Genomic DNA, 21,441 nt, shown 5'->3' with positions numbered 1-21,441 from the left:
CTACCACCTCAGCCATTCTACTTTCTGCCTTGGCCTGCCTGTGATGTGGCCCCTGGTAACATGGCCTGGGTCTTAACTGATGATGGTCCTGTTTTAGCCCCCACTTTATAGAGTGGTCTCTGACAGTTTTCCAGTGTTTTTCAGCCAAATCCAAATTCTGCATATCTCAGTGTCAAGAGCAATTGATCAAATGACAAATTTGTTGATTTACTATTTTAGGGCATGTTTTTATATTTTTAAATAAAGTTGTGAATTCTGTTTAAATAAATAAATAAATAAATAAATAAATAAATAAATAAATAAATAAATAAATAAATAAATAACTTCATTTCCTGGATATATATTCATTTCCTGGTAAAGAAAGGTCCAGACTTTAGAGTGAAATTAATGCAATATATTCACATTTTGATTATCAGTAAACACCTGAATCACACAGAATGTTACATGCAACTTCAATAAAAATAATTTAAAAAAGATACTCAATATGTTTTCTTCAGGAGCCATTGAAAACAAAAAGACACAGAAAAAGTGAACATAAACTATGGCGAAAAGATTGATCAGGCAGTGTTAGCCAAACTAAGAAACCTGTAGAAACAGACTTAATAGCTGAGAAAATATATTTTTTATGAGACTGATGCTAGATATAGTTGTAACGTGTTTCTCGCTGATAATAGGAACATCAGAACAATCCAGAGAGCACTCTTGACACTACTTCATCAAAATAACTACATGTATGTTCTCTGACCCAGAAGTTATTCTCCTTGGATACATCCCAGTGAACTATTACACATATCTACTCGTAGATACATTCTGAAGAATTCCAATATATCATTGGAGGCAGTCTGGGTGTCCATATTTGGAAGAAAGGAGGGTGTTAAGTGTTCAATGGATACTATGAACTGTTATGTAGCTGATAAAAACAGTACCTTAGAAATACAAATTAAGTAGATTAAAAATGGCCACAAACCTGCACACGTTGTTAAGCAAAAAGGTACACAATAAGTGTACAGAACTTCTGCATGTGAGATGTTGCTCATACGACTTGCAGAAATAGGAGAAACCATGCACAGCTGACTCCTAGCACTTGTCACACACACAACTACGTACCAGCTATCACCTCGTGGACGACCTGAAGGAGACCTTAGGCATACCATACTCATTTAGACGCATTGGTCTTCCAGGCTGCTGGTTCACAAACTGGCCCTCCCCCACCCCCTCAGGCTAGGGGAGACTGAAGAAGGACGCTAACAACTCCAGACTTAGTATTGTTCTGGTTTCTCCTCCTTAGAGGACCAGCAAGACCCACCCAAATTCAAGAGGAAGGGAAATAAATTCCACCTCTTGATGCAAGGACAGCAAAATCAGCTGCAGACACAGGGAGAAGGCAGCCATCTTCTAGTAGGAAGATGGTTCTCATTCACCAGGTACCAGATCTGCTGGCACCTTTATCTTGGAATTCCTGGCACCCAGAACTGGAAAAATAATGGCGAGTTCCTGGTGGGTCACGGACACATTAGACAGACTTGGCAACATTGGTGATTTGCCCAGACAGAGGAAATTGGGAAAGATGGGAAGGGAAGAGAGAAAATCAACTGAACCCTTCTCCCCGCTCCAACCCACAAAACCAGCCTACTTTGTCTAGAAGGGAGGGAGGGAAAGCTTGGAGACAGCAGCCCTAGGAGAATCCTGAGGGAAATGAGGAGTCCCCACAGTGACAGGTGGGCAAGCTGGGCCTTGGCACAGTCACACAGCACCGGGTGGGAGCCCCTTTGATGTGGTGCTTCCTTTCTTTTCCCCTCCTGGAGACTGGAGGGGCCATTTAGCTGGTCACGGTTAGCAGCGGGACGGACATCAGGGGAACTTCATAGGGCTGGTGCCTACATCAGGGGCCTCTTGGTACCCCAAGCCCTCAGGTCAAAGAGGCCACAGGAGCCCCATCCCCTGTCCAGCTACCCCACAGGCCCAGAAAGAGTGTTGCTTCTCCTACAACCACAGCGCAGCTCATTCTGTGCTTTTGTGCTTGTTTTAGTCCTCCAGGGAAGACTCCTACTCAGCCTTACAGCACTCCCCAGCGGACCAGACTAAAACAGCAATGACTAGCTCACAGGGAGCCCTCAGAGTCCTAAGAAGCAGTTCTGTGTGTGTGTGCGCGCGTGCGTGCACACACACGCACTGGTCTGTTGGTTGTGCTTCCTCTCCATCTTTCCTATTTGTTTCCTGATTGATCTTTTTCTTTCTCCTCTTTAACACTACCATCATACTTTCTCTCCTCTTTCTGTTACAGTCCTTCCTCTCCTCCCCCCCACCTAGCCCTTTCTTCTCTCACTTTTCTTACTTTTACACGTCTCTTATCCTCTTTCCTCTTACCCCTTCTTTCGCTCCTTATTCTCTTTTGATCCTGGGATTCTTCTGACACACACCTAGAGGGACCTAGGCGTTCAACAGAGAAATACATTCTACCAGCCTGCAGGTACCTCCTTGGCCTCAGCATGCATCAGGAGGTGCAGTGCTCCACATGAGACGATTAAGAAAACGAGTTACTAATTTACGCATACCAGAGCTGGGCTTTAGGCCAGATGAGGAGGAGAGGAAGAGGATTCACCAGAGACAGAGTAGGGAGCAGAACAGGCACATTGATTGAAATAAACTACTGAGGGGAGCAGTGGGCAAGCCAGAAGAGGTTTACTGCACCCTGTGGGCCAGCTCCCTGGCTGGGGATCAGACTCACGCTGCAATGTCTGCTCATAGCTTCAGAGTGTTGAGATGTAACCCTCTGCACCACCAGGGAGGCCCCAATTCACTAGACACTGGACTGCCATTGGCTGAGACTTGGATCCCTCCTATGCTGCAGAGCAGCGGAGGCCAGCAAAGCAGGGCTCCTGGAGTAAAGCACAACATCAGAACAATAACAGTAACAGGCCTCCCTGGTAGCACAACGGGTTAGGGCACAGCACTGCAAGCTGGCAGCAGCTGCCTCAGTGCAAGTTTGATCCCCAGCCCCGGAGGTGACCCACATGGCGCAGCAGACCTCTCCTGTCTTGCCTACTGCTCCCCTCAGCAGCGTATTTCATTGATCTCTTCTGCTCCCCATCTGTCTCTGGTGGATCCTCTCGTTGCCCCTGCACCTCTAGCCTGTGCCCCAGTTCTGTATGCATGAATCAATCTTAAAAAAAAACAAAACAGTAATAGAAAAGTGTCTGGAAGTGTACCCAGGTGGGAACTGCAGGCACTGCCCATCTCCCCCCACCTCCTAAGTGCAGTAGTCCCCAATGCCCTGGGAAGAGCGACATGAACTACCACCGGTCTAGAGCAGGGGTACAGCTAAAGAGAGGACAGGGCATAAACTACAAGAGCCCTTACCTACACCTCTACCCATCAGCCACAGTGGTTGAGACACTAGGCAGACATATCCATGCCTGAGCAAGAGAAATCAGAAATCATGTCCACCAGTACCAGCAGCAGATGGGCACTACAAACAGAGCAACGCTGAAGGCTCACAATGGGAAGAAAGAAGACTACAAATGATCAAGCAGGCTCTTCTGGGAATGATACACTACAGAAAGAAGGTCAGCCACCAGAACCTCATAATTGAACTTGGAAGAATACCTCCACCTCACAGACAAGAATTCAAAGAGGCCATAGTGAAAACAAAGAGTTAAAAAGAAAAATAAGAATACAATCAATGAAATGAGAAAGAGTGAAGGAACTGGACGGCATCCAGAGATTAGAGGAGAAGCTTGAGAATTCTGGGAAAAGCCATGAAAATAGGAGAAATGGAAGAATGAATCAGTACTCTCAAAGATACAGACATAAAAGGAACCTAACCAGAAAAGGAAAGAAGTACAAAGGGAAAAGAATGAAGAAGGAAAAAGAATGAAGAAACACTTGGAGAACTGACACCATGAGGAAAGGAAATATAAGTCACAGGAATCCCAGAAGGTGAGAGAGACAAAGGAACTGAGAAAGTATTTAAGGAAATAATTGAAGAGAACTTCCCAAGAATGAAGAAGGACATGAAAATAGACATACAGGAAGCCAGAAGAATACCAGATTACCACAGTGAAAGGAAAACTACAGCAAGACACATAACAGTAAAATTTTTAAAGGTTGGTATCAGACTTCTCTGAAGAAACACTATGGGCAGCAAATGCCAACTAAGAACAAGTCTTGTGACTGGTTGGATATGGGGGATATCATAGAGGTAGGGGTTCAGAAAGATTTATTCCTCTGTTTAAAAAAATATATTGATTCCTACTTCCTATCAGGAAGTGGAGAGCCTAGAAATCAAAAGGTAAGACACAATCCCTGTCTCCAGGTAAAAGGAGAAAATCATGTAACAAGAATTAGGACTACAGTCAGGTGGGACTATAGTAAAATTATGTACAAGCTTCAGTAGGGAATGAAGAGAGGGAGTGATTTATTCTGCTGGGAAATTTGAGAAAGGCTGCAAAGTGGAGGTAAATCTAGAGCCATGTCTTTATGGATCATACTGGTGAAATTTCTGGAGGAGGGAGCTATGTTGCAAAGTCTCATCATTATAAAAGAACATAACCTTTTTGGAGTAATGAAACTTCAAGTTGTTCAACCTGACAGTGTGGGTGTATGAGGGGGTGGGGATGAAAGAGGACATTAGCAATTAATAAAACATAAGGATGAAGAGCTAAAATGGTTAGCTCGTAATGTGCTTTTGGAATTACCATGCAGATAAGTTTAGCCTTGCCCTAAAAGTCAGTGAGTAATCATTGAAGGTTTTAAAAGAGAGAAGTGACATGGTCTGCACTGTATCTCAGAAAACATCCTGTTCTTTGAAACAGAGTTCTACAAACAAAATTGATCAGACTTTTAAGGTGTCCCTACATTACCTATGGTTCAAACCTGGCACTATCAGTCACTTACCATCAGACGTGAACACCAATTTTTCTTTGTGCAAAATTGGAATACTAATAGTTTCACTTGCTTTGAGTCTTGTTAGGATTAAGAGATAATGTATGTAAAATGTTGGTAACAATACCTTAAGTAATGTGAACATAATACTGCAAAAATGAAACTACAAAAATAAACCACCCTAGCAGACTTCAACCTTTCTAAGGGCAAGAATTGTGCCTATTTTGGTATTTTGAAGCCCTAGTGCAGTACATGGCTATTGCTGACAAGATGCTATGCCTTTAGGAAAGAATCTGTAGCCCCAGCTGTTTGGGAACACTATCAGCAGGCGGTCTTAGCTGTCCACCTCTTCAGGGAACATCTCAGCTACACATAGCTACATCGATCAAGGTCATGTCCTTCTAAGGTGGCCCCAATACAATTTGCAGTTGATTCAGAAGCAGATGGGCTTGGCAACACCCACCCACGGGGAGGGCAACTCTGAAGGACAACTGTGGCTTTGGAGATCCCTAAGGGGGTGGACAAGGCTATCATTGGGCTTCTTATTACTCAACTTCTCCATCCACTGCCCACTCCTGATTCCTTCTGTCTCCCTCTTGCAGATGTCTCTCTCAAGGGCACTTTTTAGTAAACACCCTGCACAATGAAGTCTATCCCAGAACTGGGTTCCTCAGGCACCCGCCCCATGAGTGTGGCTTTCGGTAGGTAGTCAGAGGTTATTTAAATGTGTGAATGAATGAATAAATGTCCGTGTTAATTCTGCTGCTGAGCATGAAAAACATGGGCTTTATTTATTATTTAATCCTTCCTCCCTTCAGCTTTATGAGAATGTAGTAAACAATGTACTCTGAAAGGAGAATATATTCTTATGTATGTAAGTCCAGGAATAAATTATTCTCTGGCAGAGTGCAAACTTTCTGTGCCAAAAGTATTTCTGTTGGATTCTTTCCTTGTAATTAAACATGTTCATCCTTGAGGATAGCTTAAAAAGAAATGCTTTAGTTTTAAGAGAACACTAATATATTATTAAAAGAAGCTGTGTTCACTGTCAATCCCTTATCAGATGTAGTGTGCAAGTATTTTCTCCCATTCAGTAGGGTGTCTCTGATTTGGTCATTGTCTCTTTTCTTGTAGAGAAGTTTTTCAGTTTGATACAGTCCTAGTTGTTTATTTTCATCTTTACTTCCTGGAGATGAGTTGTAAAGTAGATTATAGGTCTGCTAGTGGGGATGGAAAGTGTAATCACTTTTAGAAAAGTTTAATATTTGCTTAGTTATTAAATGAGCCACACAACAGTTCTACTCCCAGGTATCTACAGTAGAGATCTAAAAACATGCTCCCATACAAAGTTGTGACGGAATGTTTATAGAAGCATTTTTTCATAGTATCTACAAACTGGAATCAACCCAAATATCTATCAACTGGTGAAAGGATAAGCAAAGTGTGGTTTATCCATATGATACAATATTATTCATGAATACAAACAGACTACTGATCCATTCTACAACATGAATGAACCTCAGGACCAGACCAAGGTGGAAAAAAGTACAAAAGAGTATACAGTATGTGACTCCTTCTATAGGCAATTTCCCGAAGAGATGAATGCAGAGACAAAATGTTTTACTGGATGCCTAGGGCTGGGACTAAGGGGGGAAATTGTCTATACATAGGATCAGGTAACTTGTTGGAGTGATAGAACTGTTTCACTGTTCTAAAACTGCACTGTGGAGGCAATTGAATAGCTCTGTATGTTTATAAAAGGTCACAGAAATCTCGGGTGGGTGATTTATATATAAATTGTAGTACAATGAAGTCATTAAAGGTGGGATGTGAAAATACATGCTTATCAATGCCACACCAGCTTCCATGAAAACTACAAAGAATTAAGACATATATAAACTAGAGCCATAAGAAGAACAGAAGGCATAACATGCAATTAAAAAACAGAGAAACAGGTTAGGGGAAAGGGGAATTGTGAATTGTGTTGTTATGTCTATGTCTGGTTTCCTCATCAGTGATAGCTGAACAAAAGGAAACCAAGCTCAAAGGGGAATGACAAAAAGTTAATTAATCTTTCTTTGTCATACTTTAGTAAAGTTTGGATCGGAGGCCCCAAGTACCACAGGAAGGAAGTATGAATGAACTTGAGGTAATATAAAAGCATAAAGATAAGTTCAAAATCTAAAAAAGGCACTGACAGACTTTTGCGTTTCCAACACCAACTCATGAGGCCCCATGTCTCTCCCAACAGAGCAAGAAAGACGACGTCTATATTAGGAGAAATTAGACTAAAGAGGGGCTAGACTTCCTGGTCATCTCACAATATCCCCCATTAACCCAATGTCTCAAAATCTTATGACGAATAATATTCACTGTTCAGTAGAAGCTGAAAAATAAACTTTTTCCTGTGACTAAAGAAATAGTGAAAGTACATAATCAATGGGGAAATGTAAACATCTTTTGGAGATAGTTTTATCAGATTTTTAAAAAAGATTTATTTATTTATTCATATAGAACTGGGGTACAGGCCAGAGATGCGAAGGGTGAGAGGCTTCACCAGAGACAGAGCGGGGAGCAGAACAGTCAGATCGATGAAGTACACTGCTGAGGGGAGCAGCGGGCGGGTCAGGAGAGGTCTGCCACGCCATGTGGTCTCCTCCAGAGCAGGCGGGAATCGAACTCACGCGGAAGTGGCTTAAGCTTATTAGTGCTGTGCTTTAACCCACTGCGCCACCAGGGAGGGCCCGATTTTTTTTTAATATGATGGAAGGATGTACATTTTGGATAAAGCCTTTGTCTACATATATTGACGCGATTATGTGGCTTTCTTCTTTTGTCAGTTGATATAGATGTGCTCCTCTGTTGACACTCGAATATTTAACGAGCTTTGTAGTCTAAGATAGATCCCACTCGGTCATGATGCATTATTTTTTCAATATAATTTTGGGTTCTTTTTGGCAGTGGTTTGTGAGGATGATTTGCACTGATGTTTGTGAGGGCTATTGTGCAATTTTCTTGTGTTGTTATGTCTCCATCCAGGTTGCTTCCCTATGTAATGCTGTCTCATAAATTGAACTAGAAAGGGCTTTATCCTTATATATTCTAGGGAATCGCTATTATTATTATTTTTTTTAAACACATGACACAATTTGCCAGAGAAGCCATCTGGACCAAGATTTTTATTGTTGTAAGTTTTTAAACTTGAATCTCCTTGAATAACACTTTTTCCTTTTCCTTTAGTGAACCTCACAAGCAGATATCATTTTCAAGAATTCATCCATTTCATTTAATTTATAGTTTATTGCCAGAACGTGTTTGCAACATCTCTTACCTTCTTAATATCTGCCTTGCCTATAGTATTTCCTCCTCATTCCTTCTTTATATTTGTATGATTTTTTTTTTCTGGTAGTCAGTTCAGGTAGTTTAGCAATTAGGCTTTTTCAAGGAACCTGTGTTTGGTTTCACTGATTCTCTAAATCTTCTTCTTTGTGTTTCTCAGTGTCACTTCTCTGTATATTTTTGTTTCTTGCCTTTTCTTAAATTTGCTCTATTTAGCAAGTTTTTTTTAGCAAGTTTCTTTTGGAAAAATCTTGTATCATTGGCATGAGCTTTTCTTTTTTTTTTTTTTATAGTATAAGCGCTGAATCTTCTAAATTTTCCCCTCAGCACTGCTTTTGCATCCCACAAATTCTGGTATGTTGTGTTTTTGTTATTCTTCAACTTAAAATATTTTTTTAAAGATTTATTTATTCATACAGAACTGGGGTACAGGCCAGAGATGTGGAGGGTGAGAGGATTCACCAGAGACAGAGTGGGGAGCAGAACAGGCAGATCGACGAGGTACACTGCTGAGGGGAGCAGCGGGCGGGTCAGGAGAGGTCTGCCGCACCATGCGGTCACCTCCGGGGCAGGTGGGAATTGAACTCATGCGGAAGTGGTTTAAGCTTCTTTGTGCTGTGCTTTAACCCGCTGCACCACCAGGGAGGGCCTAAAATATTCTTAATATTTAATAATTTAATATTTTAAGGGCTGAGGTACAGGCCAGAGGTGCAGGGGGTAAGAGGACTTACCAGAGACAGAGTGGGGAGCAAAACAGGCAGATGGACTGAAATACACTGCTGAGGGGAGCAGCGGGCAGGTCAGGAGAAATCTTTTGGGTCAGCTCCCTCACCAGGGATCGAACCTAAGCTGCAGCGACTGGCGATAGCTGCTTCATAGTGCTGTGTCTTAACCCCTTGTGCCGCCATGAAGGCCCCTTCAAATATTTTAATTCCCTTGTGATTAACACTTTGACCTGTGGGGAATTCCAATAATATTTATTTTTCTGACTTCTAGTTTAATTATTTTACACACAGAAGATATGTTTTATATAGTTTAAACTATTTTAAATTTGTTAAGCTCTGGTACATGGTCTTTGTGAATGTCACTTGTGCACTTTTTAAAAATACCTTTTGAAGAAATGAAATTTTAAATTTTGATGCAGCTTATTAGGGATTGCTGGCTAATGTGATTTAGTAGGGATCTCTTACTAAGTTGCATTAAGGCCTTGCAGAGAAATGGGAATAAGGAAGACTAACAAACTACTGAAATCAAGCGTAAGAGTCAGAAAGCTGGAGTCCTGGTAGCTTATAAAGAGGCCTATATTTCCTTCAGCAGAGGAATAGGTGCAGGTGAGAAATAAACTCAGACTCTGCTAATTAGGGTCATAGAGCTCCAGATATATTTAAATTGTCAGCTAAAGTCATGTCTGCTTTGTAAAGGGTCCCTGACACAGGAAATAGGGATATCTGAGAAAATGTTCGCAAGGATTTTTATTGTGTAGATGTCCCCTAAAATTCTCAGAGCTTGTAAATATGACCCATCATTCTGGAATAAGACTAGTACTTCTCCCATGATGGAAGAAAATTTAGAGACCTCTCCAGTGCAAGAAAGCAGGTACTCTCAGCCCTCTGGGATGTAGCAACACCTACCCTGGTCACCAGGCCAACAACTGGGGCCAAATCCCAGGTTAAGTTATTTCTTGCAGTGGTAGGCCCCGTAAAGAAGAAAGAGATTGCACTCTTAAGGAGCTGTACACATTTTCTAGCACGTCCTGTGAAGTTCCTAGAATTAGATTTTGAGGATGCTTCCACAGGGAGTGAGAATGTAAGACTGGATGATCAACAATTAATTGACTCAGGATACTTTCTTCGGGCACAGGATTTAACAACCTATAAACTCCCTCGGATGGTACAAATTCACCATTAGTGTGACTCTCAGAAAGCTGGAGAAAGCTGTAGTCTGTGCTATGGGAGGTAGAAATGCCAGAGTTGCCCTGGAAGATGCTAAAAGAATAAAATGGCTCCCCCAAGAGAACCATGCTCCACAGGAAGTCCAAAGAACTCTCTACCAAGGTCCTTGCTAAAGAGAGGGCACCAGCATCACTGAAAAGTCAACTGGTGGCTCTGTCCTGCAGGCCAGGGGCAACGGTAGGAGACATGATCACAGAGCCTGGCTTGTTAACATGATGGGCATGAGGGTGACCAACCGGAAGGGGCTAGTCCAGAAGTAGCACGCTGTCCACTAAAGGTGATTTTTAAAGTAGGCTCACTCAGACAATTGTCAAGCACATCTAGTTTGGGGATCCACGGTCTCTGGTAACTAGCCAATGAACTTTGCACTAAGTGAATATGGCTCCCTGTCATTTATTTAGCTGCTTGTCAACCAACAATTGCTTTTTCTCTTACTACAAATGTTAAGGGTTAATTGTGGAAATTTAGGAATAGAGGTCAAAAGAGAAGTGAGAATAATTTTGAGTATCATGTTGCACTGAAAGGAGCATTCTAGTGGCTAAATATCCGTGTGCTTCCATAACACTTCCTGGAAGCACAGAAAATTTTCTCTATCACCTTGTGACATTGAACTTCGTAATGCTTTAACTTACCTTCATGTTTATTTGTTGTTTCTTTCTTTTTTGAATTCTTATAGTTGCCTGTTGGGGGAAATCTTTTTCATGTGTATAGAATAGTGATTTACACAGTAGAGTTTCTCCCTCCTCCCCAATGATTTGTCCCTTGGCTTCATTTTTCTTCATTGTATGTTTTTCCTTACTAGGTTCTGTCAGTTTGCTGCCTTTTGTTACATTATGTATGACAAATTTTCTTATTAGATGCACATGATATTTTAGTCATATAGTTATATCTGATATTTTCTTCAATGTCTCTCAGAGTTTGTTGTTTCATTGAGCTTATTCTTTCTATAGCAACATGTTTTACGACTATCTTGAAATACAAGTACCCACTAATTTTTCTTTTACCCAGTTTTTGATGGGTCACATATGTTTGTGCTTCCTGATGAGAAATACACTAATTTTAAGTCTCAGAGAAAATTTCACTGGTTTTGTCACTGTGTTCATTCATATCGAGTAATTTAGATAAAACGATGTCTTCATATTCAGGAACACAGCAGGGGACTTCATTTATTCCTGTGCAGTGCCTTTTTGTTTCCTTAAATAAGGGCTAGCAATGTTGGTGCATTTCAAGCATGTCTTAATACGTTCTTCTTAGAATGATAAAGTTCCTAGGTGTTTCATTTCTTCCATGTGGTTTTCTTCCTCACTAAATATCTTATTTAGTGGTCTTCCTCTCAGTCACTTCTCTGACCTACCATGTAAATACTCTGTGCATCTTTTGCCAAAATAGAAAATTGTCAGATACATAGAACTTCAAAAGAGGCAGGAGTTAAGATAAATGGATGTCTGAGGAATAGATGACTGTGCTCTGGAGCCTTAGAGAGAAACTTGATGAAAGTTTGACTCATTGATTCAATAAAGTAGTTTAATTGAGTCTCAGGCGTTGGTGTAATAGATTGTTAGCTCCTGTCTCCAGGCAGTGGTTATTATAAGCCTGGCATTTCACTTCAGTGATGAGGAAAACTCCCTTCAGCAACCTGAAAAGCCATTTGGGCTGAGGGTGGAGATGGTAAAACTCACTGTGAAAGTGTTAGTGGAAAACAATCATGGATTCCATCAGCGGTATCATTCTCATTAATGAGCCTGAGCCCTTAATGAAACTGTACAGCATTGCCTGTGTTTGAGTGCATGTATGTGTTTTAAGGATGGAAAGGAGAACAAAGGTATACTAATTATTTAAAGAAAAGGAATTTTTCAAAGTAGATTTTCAAACCAAGAGAATAAACCCTTGTGATACTTTCATTTTACATTCTGCCTCTTAATTATATGATTATAGCACTATATTATATACTTCCTTTTCTTTTTGGGTGTTGGCATTAGAGATATTATTCCTGTTTCCCTGGAAAGTTGTAAAACCACAAAAAGATGAAAGGTATTTACATACCCATATAGGTGGGGGGCGGTGAAGGGGGGGGAGAGCCTGGGTCAGTTAAGGCCAGTAGTGGTTGGCATGGAGAATAGGGAACACACTAGAGGTCTGTTTAGGGGGCAAAATATGTCAGATTTAATTAACAGGATGGATTCAGGGCGTGATTGATAGGAAGATGCAGTGAAAGATAATTCTCAGAAAATTTGGATGTCAATTTTAGTTGCTTTGATTTTGGCCAGTATGGGGTTTATTTAAATGTGTGTTTTTAACATTGATAAAATTGAGGATAAGAGTGCCTACCACATAAGGTTCCTGTACAGTTAATTTGTTGTGCAGTTAAACTAACTGTACCACACTGCTGTCAAGCCTAAAGTACTACATAGAAGACACTACATTAAAAATACTATGTCCCACTAAGGTACTGATAGATATTTATACAGAACCATGAACAAAAAGAGATTAACTAATGATATCTGTTACGTTTTTTGTTTGGTGCATCTAAAAGGAGACATTTTTGTTTTGTTTTATTATGGTTATTATAAAATAGGGGTGGGCATTTTTCCCCGAGACCCATTTGAGGTGTCTGACCTCCATAAATGACAGATAATAAATCTGTATTGTTTTAAGTCCCTAAAAAATAAATTAAAAAATGAAAGGAGACATTGATTAAGTATTTCAGTATCATGTTTCACTTGTTGCCAAAAAAAAAAAAAAGTCACTCAGTGACAATAATGACAAAAAGGTAGAATGCAAAGAATTTCTTAAGACTTTGGTCAAATTCTAGATCCTCAACATATTGGTAGGAAAATCACATTCTATCCTTGGGGCAGTTTTCCTCACCTGTGATCTAGGGTATTGGGTAAAGCTCTAATTTCTACCTAGGTAGTAACTACCTCTCAACTCCCAACATTTCCATTAATCCACTTCAACAAAAGCTGCTGAATTACTTTGAACTCTTGCTAACCTAATGGAAATGATAACCTTCTTCATAGAGAAAGCAGCTCTGTGTTTCTATAGTTATATCAGAAAATGTTGAGTGCTATAATTCTTTTCCTTGCTTTTGTTTCCAAAAGGATAAAAAGGGTCTTGGATCTTAGAGACAAATTTCCATAAGTCATTGATGAGGAATGATTGTTTGGTATAGTGCTTCTCTGTTTTCCGCTAGGCTAAAAGTTTTCCTCTCCTTGTTTTCCATTCCATTACTGAGGATATATCTTCCTGTTTATTAAGGCCCACCACAAATATTAGCTTCTCTGAAATTCTCTCCCTTCCTCTTTTTGATCACTGAAAGCGACTACAATCTGTTTCATTCCCTCTATCATCCTGACCACCTGGGGTCCCTGGAAGAGGGCTTTCTTTACATTTTTGAAGGCATCCATGTTTTCTCTTTGAAGAATTCACTGCTTCCTGGAGAAAGGCGGCATTGGTTGTCAGGGGCCGACACCGGTCTGAAGACCGTGAGGCTTGGCAGGTTTGGCTCTGCAGAGTGCCCGTGGCATGGTGAGAAAGAGTGGGCAGTAAGGCTAGAGATGCAGAAAACCTCATGGCAAATCGGTAAAAATGATAAGCCAATGACGTCTACTAGCTTCTCTCTCCTGCTGCTTGCTAAGGAGAGGCGTCACTCTTGCCCAGTGGCCCGGGAAGAGAGAGGGCTCTGCCTTCCTCTCACTGGTGGAGTTCTGTGACAGAATGAATCAAACGCAAGGAAGGAGCAGCAGTAGAAGGCCCTAGTGAGAGAATACAGAGCGGGAAGGGTTTTAGGGTTTATGACAAGAAAAGACTGCCTGGCTGGAATAGAAAGGGGACACAGTGAGGCCCAGCCATGCTGCCCAGCAGCCCCTCGCTCCTGCATTGCGCGTGACCCTGGAGGCCCTGTCCCACACCACCCCGGCTCCCTTTGGCAATGTCTGCAGCGTCTCACTAAGAGCCGCAGTTCCGTGAGGTACCACCTCCCAGGCTGCAGCTCGGTAAGCTCTGGTGACTGCACCTCGCCACTGCTCCTTCATTCCTGAACATGGCAGCAGCTTCCTTCTCCTGTGACGTTGCCATCTTTGCTGGTTTCTCTTACCCTGCCTACCACACTGTAAACATGGCCCCTGTTAAGCCTTCCTCACCTGACGGCATGATGCCCTGCTGGATCTCTGACTGGTGCACGAGTGTTTCAAAGTACAAATGAAGACTGGTAACATTTTGAAATGACTCTTGGTTATACTGATTGGTTTTGGTCAGGAAAGAAATTTCAGGAGTAAACACAGAACCACCGTCTTCTCTTTCAAACACAGGATAATTCTAGCCTCTTATGTAAAGTTCTATAACTCTAAGAAAGGGGCATGAGGAAATAAATTATGTTTCTGGCAGGATTTTGAGGTAATATCAGACAAATTTAGAAAAGAAATACTTATTGCTCCATCTGTAGGCTTCATTTTAGACATGTAATTTGATTTCCTAATGGCTCCGGCTTGTGTTAATGAAGTCAGCTAATGCTTTCCTTTCATTTTAATAGAAACTAATTTTATTTCCTTCTTGCCTTTCCAAATTATAATTTCTTCTCTATCACCAAAAGAGTGATAGCAGGTACGTGGGAGGCCTGGGTCCTCAGAATAAGTCTGTGAAGGTGACAGCAGCATGTATCTATGGGCTGAAACACTGGCTAGCAGGAGTCTGCCCCACAAAGCGACCCAGCAATGTTTGATTTCAGGCAATTCAGGAAGAACACTTGTAACTGCAGGCCCCTGGGGGCTTGCTGTCGGCGGGACCACCAATGGAAAGACAGTGGAACACATGGAAAGAGCCATATCCACGCCTGCTTCCCTGGCTTCTTTGGAAATCATCAGTTTCCCCAAGATTATACAGGATAGCTGGTGCTTCGGGCCCTTCTCTCTTCCCTCCTTCTGACTCAGCATCCTCCTTCCTCCCGATGCGCAGGATGAGTACTAGCAAGTCAATGAACTTCACAGGCAAAAGCATTGACATCCCCTGTCTTTTCTCTCCCTGCCCCTCAAAGACTTCTTGCTGATTTTGTCCTCTAAGTGACCAAAGGCAATCAGTGAATGGTACGAATGAAAGCGAGAGAAAGCAGGTGGAAGGACAGCCAACACAGGGCAGGAGGAAGGGCAGCGCCAGGAGGCCAGGGCTCCTTTTACTCTGCGTGAGGCTTCGCCCAGTGCTGAAAACTGGAGCTGTCTGAGTCAGGACAGGAGTCCTAGCGTTTTGCCTGTCTCTGGCCTCAGGACCTTCTCACTGAGACACCTGGTCAGCGCTGCTCCTCTGTATCATTCCTAACCTACGCTGTCAGCTGCAGAATCTTGAAGAGCCACACAGTTAATGTCATTCTCCAACCTTGAGACACTAAAAGTCAACCCATAAAGTCAAAAACAGGCTGTCTCATCATAAACCTTACTAATACCCACATACAGTTCTTCTTGTCCATTTCAAAAGGAATTAACAGCAGCTGCAGTTCAGATTTATATCTACTTTAATAGGAACATTAATAGGGCCATTTATATTTCAAACCTTAATATAATGAACTACCCAGCTTGAGTCTTTTCCTCAGTATTCACCACATACCTGTATCAATCCATCACTATAGGAGTAGGCAAAATAAAAAGGGATGTGTTGATAAGAAGGGACCGATGGGGGTCAAGGTGGCAACTTCAGCAAATCCACGACACAGCATTATCTAGTGGCTACTTACAAATAAGTACAAATATGCGTTTTCCACTGTAAAGCATTTGTGGATGGGCCTAGTGGTTTTTTCCTTTACCCTGTCCCACATCTCCAGTTAATTTAATGCAAGAGCTATAACTGCTTAGCATCATAATCTCTTTGAGCTGGATATGCTGCTCAATTATTCACACAATGTGGATGGATCTAGAGGTATTATGCTTAGTGACACGTCAGAAGAAGAAAAACTGTATGATCTCATTCGTGCAGTATATAGAGAAATCAACCAAACAAAAATACTTAATTTGACTATAAGATCAATTTGTGGTTACTAGAAAGGAAGGGAGAAGGGGAGTAGGCAAATTGGGTAAAAGGGTCAACTGTATAGGGTTGGACATTTAGTGATGAATGTAATATGGTACATGCATGTTGATTTTTACTGATGCGCACTCATACTTACAGAATGCGATAATGTAATGTCACATAAGTGAAGAAATAAGAGTAAGGTAACAGTGTAAAAAAATCACCCATTATCCCACATGTAATACATGAATGATCTGCACCTTCCATACGATCAGAATAGGTGTGCAGTGAATTTGCAGATCATTTCATATATTCTTCTAACACCTGCTAATTCCCTATAGGTAAACAAACAAAGTTAGCGGTGTCTTGGTGGCAGAGTCAAAATTGGAGCTTGGCTGTCCTGATTCCCAATGTTTTCCTAGTGTCCAATGTTCCCTACTTAGGGGCTCCAAGAAGTAAGATGCATATTCAGGCTTCCCTTCCAAGGAGCTTGTATAGCACCTGCTGTTAACCAAACTCCCCCTCTTTCATTAGCAGTTACCATGAGGCCTTTTAGAAAGGAGATTCACAGTAGCTCATGAAAACGCTCACCCCAGTTATACATTTATCTTGACAAGGCATACATTCTGCACATTTCCTGTTAGACCACTGAGAAAAAAAATCAACAAAAGTCAGACTAAAATTGATCAGAATAGACTAATGCGTGTTAATTTAGCAGCATCAATGACATAAAAAAAATGAAGAGAAAGGTTTTGATTGGAGAATATTTCATTTTGCATTATGCAATCAGATCTCTACATATAAAATACATTAAAATTATTTTGTTTTACAGATAATAATGAAAGTCATATCTGAGTAATGGAATTCCAGGTGAATTTCCTTTTCCTTTTGTGCTTACATATTCTCTGTATGTTCAACAATGACATAACTGACTCTACCAGACACATTTCTAATTGCTTGAAATAACTGTTTGGTATATACTGGATTGGGAACTGGTCCCACATGTGGCCTCGGTAAATAGTTCTCCAATAGTTACTGTTCACGTTTTATATGTCCTGCAACTGAGACATATTTCGGTTCTAACACGTCTACTTATTTGTACTGTCCTAGCACATGCGTAGCATGGCATCAGGCCATCTCTGCTGTCACTTGAGTTTAGGTCACATGGTTTAAAGAAGTTAAGTCAACAACATTGACCTAGTAATTGTACACATATTGACTGTTTTTAGGAACTGCCTAGTTAGATGAATGTCCTTACAAGAAGCTACTTAATCATTTTACTTTTCATACATCTATTAAGCTGGCACCATGGTCCAAATGGAAACCATTTTGCTATGCTTCAGCGTTATCTGGCTTTAATGAGTCTCTGGAGGTCTCTGGGTGGATTTTGCTGCCAAATATGATTCAGCCTAACACTGCAAGTGAAACACTGAACTCAGAGCACTTTGTCTGCCAACAGATTTCTGCTTGGAGTAGCATCCTATACCTTTGGAAGATTCTCAAATGAAAAATTCTGAGTATTGTACCACAAGACCACTCAGATGAATTCAATATAGTGTTTTTGTTTCTAAAATATTACATATAGTTATCTTCACATAACTATAGTTCTACAAAAATATCCAATATCTACCTTTAATATGTTAATTGATTCAATAGATCCTATCTCTCACTAATAGCTATGTGCTGCATTTGTGTTACTGGACAGCTATTAAACAATATTTGTCTAACAAATATTTGTATGCAGTTATTAAATTATCATCTTTGCCTTCAAGTTGCTCCCAAAGATTTTACAAGAGACAAGAAACAGCTCCCATCACAAAAATGTCCAGTAAATGTGGCCAGAGGAAATGGGCGAGGGAAGTTAAATGTCGTGACAGCAACAGAAGGGAGCAATCCTTCACACAGTCAACACATAAAAGGACGGGGAAAGTCAGCTAAACTTTGCAGAAGTCCATTTCTGAAGTGATAAGGGCCTGGATTAGGGTGGTGAATGTAGAAGAGGACACAAAAGAACTCCAGAACATTGTAATGAAGAACAAACAACTGACTTAGTGATGAACTGATCACTGGAAGACAGAGTTGAAGGTATAAGAGATGACTGACTTCCAATCCTGGGTGGCCTGAAGGAGAAAGAGACTGTCAGATATTAGGGAAACCAACAGACAGATCAGTTATGGGGATGAGGTGATAAAATGGATTATATTGAATTTTATCACACTGATAAAGGGTATTCTGTAAAAAAAATTATGGTGTAGCTGGATTTCTTTGTTATATCTTAGAAAACCTTTCCTGGTATTTTGTGTATAAGATAGCTACTTTAGGGCCAGATAATTGTGTGTGAGTGAGTGAGTGTGAGTGTGTGTGTGTGTGTATTGGGTTAAATTATCTTTTTCCAAATCAATAAATCAACATTAACCCATCTTGTTATATTAGTTATTTATATTAATGAATTGAATGAGGATATAGTTGACAGTCTTATCCAACTCTTAGGTACAAAATCAGTAGGGATATTGACTTTTATTGGGAAACAGCTTCCCCCCATCTCTTTAGTTTCTCAATGGCAGGTTTGGGCTCTAATTTTAACAAGATGAAATTTAATAATGATCCATTTGAATGTCCTCATTTTGTGTATAAAACAAGCTTTGTAAGTATAGTAGTAAGTACAGCTGTGTAATGACTTGCCTTAAAAAAATAATAAGAGACATAAAAATGATTATCTGTCTTTCTCAGGATGTTCCCCGAATCAACAATGCTTTGAAGCCATATTAATAGACGTTTAGTGTCTAGAGGTGGTGATAGGCTTGTGCCATTTTGCACAGGTCCAAAGACACTTGAAAAATTTACACTGTTCTTAGTTTGATGTTTTGAAGGACTCATACTGGGATGAATTGTTTGTTCTTCATTATAATGCTCAGGAAATCTTATGTCTCCATTTTCTACCTTCACAACCCTAATCTAGCCTCAGTATTTAAGGGAACTAGACATGTTTAAGCTTGAAAAAGCTTAGAAATATCATATAAAAAAATACTATAAACTGGCTACTCAATATCCCTTCCAATCCTCCTGTACAAGTCTACTAAGAACCTTGCAATCCTAGAATTATATTTCCCAGATTCCCTTGCCTCTGAGCTGATGCATGTGATTTACGCTTCACTAGGCAGATGCATTTGCTTTATTAGTTTTGAGAAGGAGGTGATGATTATGAATTAGAGAGACTGAATCTTTTAGAGAAGCTGTGGCAGAAGTTTTACTCTTTGTCTAAAATCATAGGTGCTGACTGATAGGACTTGGTGTTAATGGCCTTCCTGCTAGAACAGCCATATGATGTATTTGGGACTTCTACTTGGCTATGCTGTCCCTGGCTGTGTAGTATCTCAGCCATCTTTTTGCTTGATACAGTTATCTAGCAAGCTGTAAAAAAGTCTTTCTGCTTAAGTTAGCTTGAAGGATCTATTATGTGGAACTAAGAACTCTGACTGACATAGGTGTACTTCTCAGACCACTGGATAGGTTCTACACGAGAATGAGTTCATCAGTGCTGACCAGTGATCAAATAGGATGCTTCCGGATGATCATTTGTTGTGCTCAGTTATAAGGTGGGCAATCTTTTGGTGGGGACAAAAATATTAGCAGGTGCGTAGGTGAGAAACTTTTAAGTCTCTTTCCAATAACCTGAGATTGTATAGGTGTATATAGACAGGATTTAATGACCTGATCAAAATTATTCTATTTGGTGTGAATGACAGAGAGATTTAACCTTTTATTATAGTGTATAAAAATATTTATTTACGGCCCTCCCTGGTGGCACAGCGGGTTAAAGCACTGCACTGAGAAGCTAAAGCCACTTCCGCATGAGTTCGATTCCTGCCTGCCTGGGAGGTGACCACATGGTGTGGCAGACCTCTCCTGACCCACCCGCTGCTCCCCTCAGCAGTGTACTTCGTCGATCTGCCTGTTCTGCTCCCCACTCTGTCTCTGGTGAAGCCTCTCACCGCCCCGAGCCTCTGGCCTGTACCCCAGCTCTGTATGCATAAATAAATAAATCTTTAAAAAAAATATTTATTTACTTCATTCCTATTAATTCAATTGTGAAATTAGAGGGCAAAGGTCTTTGAGGAAAGAGGACTTCCCATTATTTTGTACATACTCTGGTTAGTCCTTCTGAACAAGCCATCCTTCTTTGGGGCTTCAGAGAGATGTTGCTCATAAACAAATATTCATAATGTATTTAATTACCCATTACTTGTGCAAAGTGGAGAGAAAAGTACTTGGGACATAAAATACTACAATCTATTTGTGCTTGTCTTACTTAAACCTTATAAGGTCATATTAACATATAGCTAAAATCCTCGATAGCATGTTTTGTACTTTTAAATCAGCACTTCTTTATCTTTTCCTAAACACTACTTGTAAAAATTCCACCTCTTTAAATTTCCTCACAAAAGCCACCACTTCTTAGTAATATTTTTCTGAGTACCCCAAACTCATTTCTTCCTCCGATGCTTTAGATTTGCTATTCCCTCTGACTATAATGCTCTTCCTTTAGATCTAGTCCTTGACAGGTTCCTCCATTCATTCAGGTGTTGACTCAAATGATATTCTATAGTGAGGCCTGACCACCTTAATGGAAATAGCAAGCTTAGGCATCTTATCTCCCATTACCTCTTTGAATTTTAAAAATTTCACACATTACTATCTGAAATATTATCAGGACTTAAAATTACTTTCCTATTTTCATGTTTGGCGTCTGTCTTCCCACTAGGAAATAAATTCCATCATGGCAGGGACTTTTTATTTTAACGGCTGTATCTCCATAATCTAAAATAGTGATTGATCTGTAGGAGTACTTTCTATTCTGATATTTGTTGAGGAAAGCATATATCCCCTCAATTGGATGTGATCACTCTCCTCACTGAATTCCCCCTTCATTGTGCTTATACTTCTTTTATTAGACTATTAACATTCTGCTTTACATTCGACAGCATATACCATGTGCTTGTTTTCTTCTGCAATCCCACCATATAAAAAAAGCTCAACAGATACACTTGTCAAACTGGACATGATCAATCATTTGGTAAATTTTTAGTCAAATCTGCATGTAGAGAAGATAAAAAACATACTTCCTATATAAGTATGTGACTCTCTTTAATTTGCGCAGAACTGCAACCAAACAAGGATCCAATATAATGGAGGCCACAAAACATAATAAGTGGACCCTCCAAAAATGTATTATTTTATTTGTACATACAGAACTGGGGTACAGGCCAGAGGC

The 21,441-nt window shown here is 40.5% G+C and overlaps 1 protein-coding gene across 1 annotated transcript in view; it reads left to right on the top strand.

Moving 5' to 3' along the window:
* The window catches only part of LOC105853848 (uncharacterized abhydrolase domain-containing protein DDB_G0269086-like), a 102,822-nt gene that overhangs the window by 1,619 nt on the left and 79,762 nt on the right, over nt 1-21,441 (top strand). The window lies entirely within an intron of this gene.

Source organism: Condylura cristata, unplaced genomic scaffold, assembly GCF_000260355.1.
Source record: "Condylura cristata isolate star-nosed mole 26May11 unplaced genomic scaffold, ConCri1.0 scaffold00019, whole genome shotgun sequence".
NCBI classification, from domain to species: Eukaryota; Metazoa; Chordata; class Mammalia; order Eulipotyphla; family Talpidae; genus Condylura; species Condylura cristata.
Note: the sequence above shows the minus strand (reverse complement) of the source record. Positions and strands in the feature narration are given on the sequence as shown.